Below are 9,767 nucleotides of genomic sequence, written 5' to 3' on the forward strand. Positions count from 1 at the left end.
ATGTTTGAGTTGCCACTGAGAGATGTTTGAGATGCCACTGAGAGATGTTTGAGATGCCACTGAGAGATGTTTGAGATGCCACTACGAGATGTTTGAGATGCCACTGAGAGATGTTTGAGATGCCACTGCTAGATGTTTGAGATGCCACTGAGAGATGTTTGAGATGCCACTACGAGATGTTTGAGATGCCACTGAGAGATGTTTGAGATGCCACTACGAGATGTTTGAGATGCAACTGAGAGATGTTAGTGATGCCACTGCGAGATGTTTGAGATGCCACTACGAGATGTTTGAGATGCCACTGCGAGATGTTTGAGATGTCACTACGAGATGTTTGAGATGCCACTGCGAGATGTTTGAGATGCCACTGCGAGATGTTTGAGATGCCACTACGCCTATGTGTTCCCCATCCCGTTTCCGCCTATGACGTTACTTACACATCAGCTCCGTTCCCGGAATACCTGGAGTAGTAAAGACCAACCAGCGTGTTGCTGATCTTTGAAGTGTAGCTCATCAAAAAATGCAAAGAAATATTGACCATTGAATTGTTACATATACTTGTTATTTATTATAAATGAATTTAGAGAATCCTTCTCTTTAGGCTCAGTCGTTTAGTGAATTATAGAGCTTCCGATAATTTGGGGCTCTGTGTCATAATTACCAAACATGGATGAAACATGTCAGAACTCTATAGCCCCATACTTAAAACCCTAGCTCGTAGTCTCCACTATAGTCTAAACGTCAAGGCTCATTCACGAATCTTTGGATCCACTTGTTTGCTTACATATGTTAAAAGACTACTGTTTTTCCATTTGGTTAAATGTTGAATTAATAACAGTTTAGATAACAGTGACCCAATAGATGATATCTTCCTAGATATTTCCAAAGCTTTTGACAAAGTTCACGAGCATAGTTTGCTTAAAAAATTAAAATATTTTGGCATTGGTGGTCCATTTTCTGATACGGAGAGATCAAACTGTAATCTGTAATAATAAATGGCTCTAAACCAACACCAATAACACGAAACTCAGGTGTAACTCAATAAACAGTCTTAGGTCCACTACTACTTCTAATTTACATAAACGAATTATCAAATTGCATAAGTTCAGGAACAAACCTTCACTGTTTTCAGGACCTTTGGTAGGTCAAAAACAGGAGAGAGATATACAGAAAAGATCAGTAATCGGAGGTAGGTCATCTCTTTTCAACATTCATAGAGCCTATGCATCTCTTTTTTTCTTCTTAAGATGATTTTTTTTTCTATCGAGGGCCGCATTTAAAAAAATAGGGGACGGGGGCCGCATATACAGTATTTGTACTCAACGGAGTTGTTATCCTTGTGACTGCTGTCACATTCAATCACCATCGACCTGATCTTACACATACTTATTTAAAAATTGTAAACAATCCATAGCATTGTATGTGGACCAAAAGAATGTAAAAATTTTGCAACGTTTTTAAAGTGTGAAATTGTAACTTTTGGCTTTGACTTGAACCTCTCTTTCAGGTCATAATTTACTTGGAGGTGTGTACTCAGCCTTTGCATTAAGTCAGTGATTCCCAAAGTGGTCTATATAGACCCCCAGGTGTCTACGAGGACTTCCAAGAAGTGAAAAAATAAATTAGGGAACTATGACTTTAAAATGGGGGTCTACGATAGTGGATCTCATTTAAGCATGTCAAGACTTTAAATTTATTTTCTCATCAGTGATCTGTACTTTAGCTAAATCTTTGAATTGTAAGCCTGTTAGTTGAAAGAATTTTGTTTATTTTTAAATTTTAACATCTTATTTACTTATTTTAATTAGCTTAATTGTATATATGAAAGTAATATATATATATCTGGCCGAATCTAGCAAGATCTATAGAAGGTACAGTATTGGTTATTCTTATTAGTAATATGTCATCCTTCCTTCCCTGTCAAACAAGTTGTTTTATTTGAGCTTTTTATTTAACAAAGTTTTAATTTAAGTCGCTATGAAACCATTTAAGGTGGAACATCATTTGAGACACCCGGGACCCCCGGTTAGGAAGTCAAGCCCTTTATCACTCAACCACCGAGCCTCCCACTATGAATATATGGAAACCCAATTATTCTTTTCAACTTTATCTTTTATTTTCTTGTTTTTAAATTTAATACAGTCGCAACACTTGGCCCAAGTTTAGCTGTTTGGTAAGTTATGTAAACCAACAGTTCACAAACTGTAGTCATCGTACCTCCATAGGTGTTACGCAGTAAGATGAAAATAATGAACAATTCTTTTTTAATCTAAAAGCATGCGTGGTCGAGAGGCTAAGTGCGCCTGAATTGTGCTTGGCTTGGCTACCTATGAATGGGGCTCGAGGTTCGAAACCTGACTCGGGCAGAGTTGTGTTTACTGCAGTACGGAAACCTTTGTTTATTAATCAACTCTTTTCTCAGTACTGTTTTGTAGTATTTAGTTTGACATCCCAACCATATGTTTTGAAGACATTCTTGAGACGAATATTCCCAACTGGGTATGGACCTCATTCACCAATCGTAAACAAATAACATTTGGCCACGTGGTGCTTTATCTCTTCTATATAATTTACGATCTCATGTTTAATTCATGATGGTTGTCACGTGACAGTTTTTTTTCATTGTTTTATCAATAAGATCACGTGACTAAATGTTGTTTGTTTACGATTGGTGAATGAGGTCCATTGAGCCCGAAGCTTATATCAACCCACTCTGTCATTCTGTCTCTCTGGTAAAATGTTTGAACGTTTATCTCCCATTTCTCATTCTCGGATCAAGTTAGAACTTTGCACAATTATTTATTGAACCTGACAAGACGTGAATCAATTTAAAAAATTATCAAATTAGGTACTTAATTTTTGGTGATTTATTATTTTGTTTTATATCGAAATAAGGGAAATAAATGCAACTTAATGCTGTATTTATGGATTTCATCCCTTCATTGTCATTTGACACGTTTTTTCTCCCTATTCCCATTCTCGGGTCAAGTTGTATTTTTAGCATAATTATTCATAGTCGATGACAATAGACGAATAAATCGAGGAATTAACAAATTAGTACTAATTAATCAATTTCGTTCTTTGAAACCGCAGCTAAATTTTCTGTTAGCAATAATGTTAATTTCATTTTTTTTAGCATAGGAGGAGGCAGAGGAAGTGGACCAGCAAGTAGCTACACTGTGAAGAATTTTCAGTCCCAGCATGAGTAAAATATTGTTGCAACTCTCGGCTAGGCACTCAACGAATAGGCATGCAACTCAACACAGTTTAACAGGAAATAAATACGTGTGTTTATTCACTAGGACAAACACATAACACCCTTAGGCTTCCTCAGAGTCTTACTACTAATTATACCAGTCCTTTGTTACTTAACACGAATGTAGACCAACGACAGCCTTCTCAGGCAGCACAAAAGTTAGCCTCTTAGTTTCCCACACATTACATAAAACACTGAACCATAATCTTCAAATACAAAAACAAAATTTAATTAAATACTCTGAAAGACACAAAGATAAAGGCACATTCCTCGTCCCATATGCTAGGACAAATTTGTACAAATACTCCTTCTTCCCCAGTGCTATTAGTGCATGGAATGGGTTGCCTGAGCTAGCCAGGAAAACCAGTGACTTGGCAGAATTTAAGTCATTGGTTAATATGCATGACTAAATGCATGACGCGTAGGACGTAATCATCTTCTTTTTTGAAGTAACGTCTGTATTATATAAGATAAGATTAAGACTCTTCACAATCCCTGATGCACTGTTCTTCTCTCCATTCTAGTATCTTTCTGTTTACGTTCAACAGTGCGCTAGTGCGCACCTCAAGCACTGGTGCAAGGCAGGGTTACAACAATATTTTGCCTTTACATGATTTTATTAGATCGTTTACATCAACTCACGCTGTCTGTTTGTGTGTCCGTCTGGTAAAAGTTTCTACACGTTATATCTACCACACTCAATTTCGGATCAAACTGAAATTGTGCACAATTATTTCCTTTTACCCGACAACACAAGAATTAATTTTTTAAAAAGCTGAATCAGTCCACTTTTTAGGTTCTAGTCTAAGTATTAGTGAACATAAACCTTAAAAGTAGGTCGAGACTTTAGAAACAATAGGCATTACAAGCGTCCATGATCATAAGCACTCCTCTAGAAGAGTGGTTACAATGTTGAGAAGGCTTGAGCCATGAATTTGAAATAACGTAGTCGTGCCTCCTCACATTAATTGATTGTTATAAATGCATTCTATTTTTAGTCTAGATCTATTACACATTTAATAGGACTGACTCAAACTGCTAATTGATATAACTATGTTGAATATACTTTTATATATATGTGTCATGGGGTGTCTTCCTTGGCTAATGTCAGGTATCCATCAGAGGCACCCAAAAATCCCAAAATAAAAATCCCAGTCTTCACCGGGAATTGAACCCGGGACCCCAGGTTCAGAAGCCAATCGCTTTACCGCTCAGCCACCTCGCCTCTTTGAAGTGTGTACTCTGGAGCTTTAATGAAATTAATGGTTGGGAAATTGTTCTTTAATTAATTTTAAAAAAAAACGTGTTTTTCTCAGTCAAAGCACGGGCTTCACCTGTTGTTACACTCGCCATCTTGTCTCAAGCTAACCCAACACTTTCAACACAGTTCTTCATAGTATGAAATAAGTATTGGTCTGAGTTTGTAATTGATTGAATTCTTCGAAATATTGCTAATAAGAATAATCTTCTTTTACTTTAAACTTTTAAGAATGACATGTAGAGACAATGTTTGTTTACCTTCTTTTCATAACAGATAAGAATCAGAAATTTAAATGATTTCTATAGATATTTATAATTATTACTTTTATATATTTGCATTTTTTACATGTATAAACTGTGGGCACATCTGATTTCTGTTGGCTTTCGCGGCGCATAAAACACTCCGGCGGACCGCACGTGGCCCGGATGACGTAATTTACGCACTCCTGCACTCTAATCAAAAGTGATTATTCATTTTTATTAGTTTCGTAGCTTTATTTTGCATCTTGTTATCTTTCTTTTTAGCGACTTGTGGTGGGGTAGGGGATTGTCCTAAATTAATTTAATGTTGGGCTAACAAAAGTTAAATAGAGTTTTAGTTTAGGGCTTGTTCGATGTATGAAAATTTCTGTTAAAAGACCCTATTGGGATTCCATGATATATTTATCATTTATCCCTTGGCTTCTGTCTGGCGCTGTGAGAGTTCATGTTACCAAGTCCCTCCCCTTTTTCAGATAAGCAGCTGCTATTAAGGTATGTGTCATACTATGTGTGGTACTTTTGTCCTTTCAATGTGTCATAACAGAAGCGCGGTGGCTGAGCGGTAAAGCGGTTGGCTTCCAAACCAGAGGTTCCAGCTTTCTCTTGAAGACTAGCCCTTTTATTCTCGGTATCTATGGGCGCCTTTGAGTCCACCCAGCTCTAATGAGTACCTCACACTAGTTGGGGAAAACTAAAGGCTGTTGGTCGTTGTGCTGGCCAAATGACACCCCTGTTACCCCTGTTGCCATATGCCACAGAAACAGATGACCTTCACATCATCTGCCCCTATAGATCACAAGGTCTGAGAGGGGAACTTTTTTATGCGTCATAAAGGGGGGATGTAATTTGAGTACAAAGTTCTCTACATTTTGTGAATAGCCTTGACCTATCTACAATTGTGTGACAAGTATTTTGTGTAGTTTTTTATTGCTCTATATATTATGCAATCATCTGCAAATAACCTGACTTTTTGTTCCTGAATTAATGCCATTGGGTAGGTCCTATGTGTATATTAGAAATATCAGTGGACCTAAAACTTCCTTGAGGCACACCTGTGTATTCTGTTACTGGAGCTTATTGAGAGCCAGAACCGTAGTGATGGGATGGGGAGGGGGCAAGGGGGCACGATGCACTGGGCGCCACACACAGAAAGGCTTCAAAAAATACAATTATTGTAGATATTTTTGTTAGGTAATACATTATAAGGTTATTTGTATTGTATTGGTACGATTCTCGCTCTCTTTTAATCAGGCCTTTTCCAAACACTGCTCAATACACACATCAAACTCAAGAACTTGACAGCTAGAGTTCCAAAATACAGTAGTACAACACAATTGGCAGCACAATAAACTGAGTACAAATGTTACACTGTACATCACCGTACTGCCGTACTAAACTAAACTACTGTCTCTATATCTCTTCCTGGATGGGTACGTTTTACTCGAGGACTCCACTAGGACCAATTGCATGGTCAACAGTCCCGGCCTCCTCGCTGTCCTATACTGATATTACACTACACTACACACCCTGTCTCTGGTCCACAAAGGCTTCTGATCACATGACCGCAACACGGGCCATATTTACGTGCAAACGTCAGACCAGTATTGTCCTTTGTCCGTCGACATAGTTCGCTAAACTGTATTACTGGCCTGTGTCACATGTGTCAGCTGATTGTACACAGTTAACTCTATCGCGTCGCCAATAGGATTACAACAGTAGGCCTATTATTATTAAATACATTTTATCAACAAGTCTATATTTCTATGTGATGTTCATATGGCGGGGGGTGGCGCCAATAGTGTACCTTTAGCCGGGTGCACGCTTTGCTCACTACGCCTCTGTCCATAACGATGTGCTCTTTACCTGGGTAAATCCTTGGTGCCACGAAGCAGTAATGCCAACATTTTTAAGTAAATGTGATAAACTTTTTATAAGACTACTAAAATGATATCTCTGTTACAGCCCAGGGTGAAGAAGGCGTGACTAAAATACTAAAGTTAGTTGAAGCAGAGCAGATAAAGTATGCTGTAAGTTATTTGACTAATTTCATGGTAAGATTATTAGTCTATCTACTTATCTTATCTTATCTTTGATAAAAAAAAATGGGCGTGATGGCTAAATCTGAAACAAGTGGTCTTCAGTTCAAGACCCGATGAAGACGGACTTTAAATGTTTAATGGATACCTAGCATTTGTTGTGGATAAGTAAAGGTGTTTGCCCCGTAGATCTGAAAGGTTCACATTTGAGCCCATTAGCTCCTTCGTTCTGCGGTCGGGAACTTATGGTTCTAGTCCTCAACCGTTTTAGAACTCTTCGAAAGTCCCCTTTCAATATGCTTGCTTTATACTTTTTAAATTACAGATATCTACAAGTCTCGCTGCTACAAATTTTAATTTTAAGATAATTCTACTCTTTCATATAAACCATTTTCAATCTGGAAGATTCTTTTCTTTTCTCTATTTTTTCTAGCTGTAGTTTTTATTTTTAAAAATATATTTGAATAGAAGAAAAAAGCTTTAAAAATTTTGAGTTACTTCCCATTGTTAAGGATTGTACAGATGTCTTTGGTAACCGGAGAAATATTATGTTAAAGCTCTTTAAAACTCTAAACGTGTTTGAGAAATTGGTTTAGAACTTTGTCTTGCCCAATGATATTTAGATGTAGCTTATACCTTCCAAGACGGTTTATATATTTGAATTTGCCCTCTTTTCAGGAGCTGGAACATTCTCAAGAGATAAAGAATATGCAGCTTAAACAAGCGAAGGACGTAAGTTATATCTTTTACTATCAAAGCGTAGTTATATTTTTTTTGTAATCTATAAGATAAGAATTAAAATTTGAAACGAATATGTTTTAACATAATTTAACATAATAATTTGAACAAATATGTTTTCTCTTCAGAATCGAAAAATGGCTCTGAACAAGAAGGACCAAACAATGGAGGTAAAAAGAGTTTTAGAAATATCAAGAAAGTGCAAAATTCTCTTCTTAACAAAACATTGATTGAAATTGTAAAAAAAAAACAACTTAAGACTTTGTTTATAAAACACATTTTTTTCCTCTAGCTTCTAAAACGGGAGCTTCAAGAATTAAGGTAAGTATCTAGCTTCACAATTAGTCTCTCATTAGCACTTATTTTGTTCTATAAATTAGCCCAAGTAAAGTCTGAAAAAAAAAAGTTTTATATTTACTTCAATGAATTTTTTTTCTAATCTCACTTGTCCTCCTTGAATGTTGTCCTACTTGAATGTTGTCCTACTTGAATGTTGTCCTACTTGAATGTTGTCCTACTTGAATATTGTCCTACATGAATGTTGTCCTACATGAATGTTATCCTACTTGAATGTTGTCCTGCTTGAATATTGTCCTACTTTAATGTTGTCTAACTTGAATGTTATCCTACTTGAATGTTGTCCTACTTGACTGTTGTCCTACTTGAATGTTGTCATACATGAATGTTATCCTACTTGAATGTTGTCCTACTTGAATGTTGTCCCACATGAATGTTATCCTACTTGAATGTTGTCCTACATGAATGTTATCCTACTTGAATGTTATCCTACTTGAATGTTGTCCTACTTGAATGTTGTCCTACTTGAATGTTGTCCTACTTGAATGTTGTCCTACTTGAATATTGTCCTACTTGAATATTATCCTACTTGAATATTGTCCTACATGAATGTTGTCCTACTTGAATATTATCCTACTTGAATGTTATCCTACTTGAATGTTGTCTAACTTGAATATTATCCTACTTGAATGTTATCCTACTTGAATGTTGTCTAACTTGAATATTATCCTACTTGAATGTTATCCTACTTGAATGTTGTCCTACTTGAATGTTGTCCTACTTGAATATTGTCCTACATGAATGTTGTCCTACATGAATGTTATCCTACTTGAATGTTGTCCTACTTGAATATTGTCCTACATGAATGTTGTCCTACTTGAATGTGGCAACACTCCAATTTTGTCCCCCTTGAATGTTATCCTACTTAAATGTTGTTTTTCTTTCTTTCCTTTTTCTTTTAGAGAAGCAACAAACAACTGAAATAAATCAGCCAAATGTTCCTCATTCTTTGAGGACTCTCTTTTGATTACCCGAGCCACTCACTTGGATGGCTGCCTGTTCGTGCGGTTTGCGCGCTGGACTGTCGTTCGGATTTATCGACGGTCTAGGATTCAAACCCTGCCCGCTATCATCCCCCGTCGTACTGAGGGAGGTTTGGACTAGGAAGTAAACTATCTTCAACTCTGAAGGAACATCCGAAACATGTCAAACAAAACAAAACAAGCCTGTCATTTTGTTTAAGACTAATGCAAGGCCTTGGAAATTGTTTCTAAGGAGGAAGAAAACACGTGTCATTTTGGCATTTCCAAAAATAGAAATGCATCGCACCATTGAACTCCTATGTTAGCTTGTTGGTTTTTTTTTTTGGTTAGTTAAATATATTTAAATGTTTGACATAATGTTGGTAATATTTTCTAAATGTTCATATTATCTCTGGTTATATTCTTCTTCTAAATCTGTTTTCTCATTCAAAATTGTATACTTGTATATTTATATTTGCTTGTATATTTAATGAAAAGTAAAATGCTAATTGTTGTTAATAAAAATAAATAGCAGCCTTTACAGAGAATCATTTTATTCATTGCTTAACTCTTTCTGTCCTGATTGATGATACCATCGTTGATGTGACCCCCAAAAATTAACTTAATTTTGGTTGTTTTTTTAAACTTAATTTGGTGTTATATAAAAAAAATCTATACCATTTATAATATTTTCTAATTAAAACAAAAACATAATTGAAGTTTAATCGTAACAGGGCAGAGAAATATAAATGGCGAAAATGAATAATTAAATCTGAACGCGGAAAATAATTATTTCTGGATAACCTGTATATCATGTAATTAAATAGCCCACTGAACAAAAACCTATACAGAAAATTTTCCTTTGAAACATAATCAAACTAATGATAAGGCTTGTCT

General features: G+C 36.1%; 1 long non-coding RNA gene across 1 annotated transcript; it reads left to right on the forward strand.

Annotated features, from left to right (window-relative positions):
- The first annotated feature begins 7,456 nt into the window (after positions 1-7,456).
- LOC129924088 (uncharacterized) lies at positions 7,457-9,309 on the forward strand. The gene is made up of 3 exons (XR_008775994.1): positions 7,457-7,545; positions 7,680-7,872; positions 8,811-9,309. It is a non-coding gene; the product is annotated as an uncharacterized LOC129924088 (long non-coding RNA).
- The last annotated feature ends 458 nt before the right edge of the window (positions 9,310-9,767 follow it).

The sequence above is a fragment of the Biomphalaria glabrata genome, unplaced genomic scaffold (assembly GCF_947242115.1).
Source record: "Biomphalaria glabrata unplaced genomic scaffold, xgBioGlab47.1 scaffold_36, whole genome shotgun sequence".
Classification (NCBI taxonomy): Eukaryota; Metazoa; Mollusca; class Gastropoda; family Planorbidae; genus Biomphalaria; species Biomphalaria glabrata.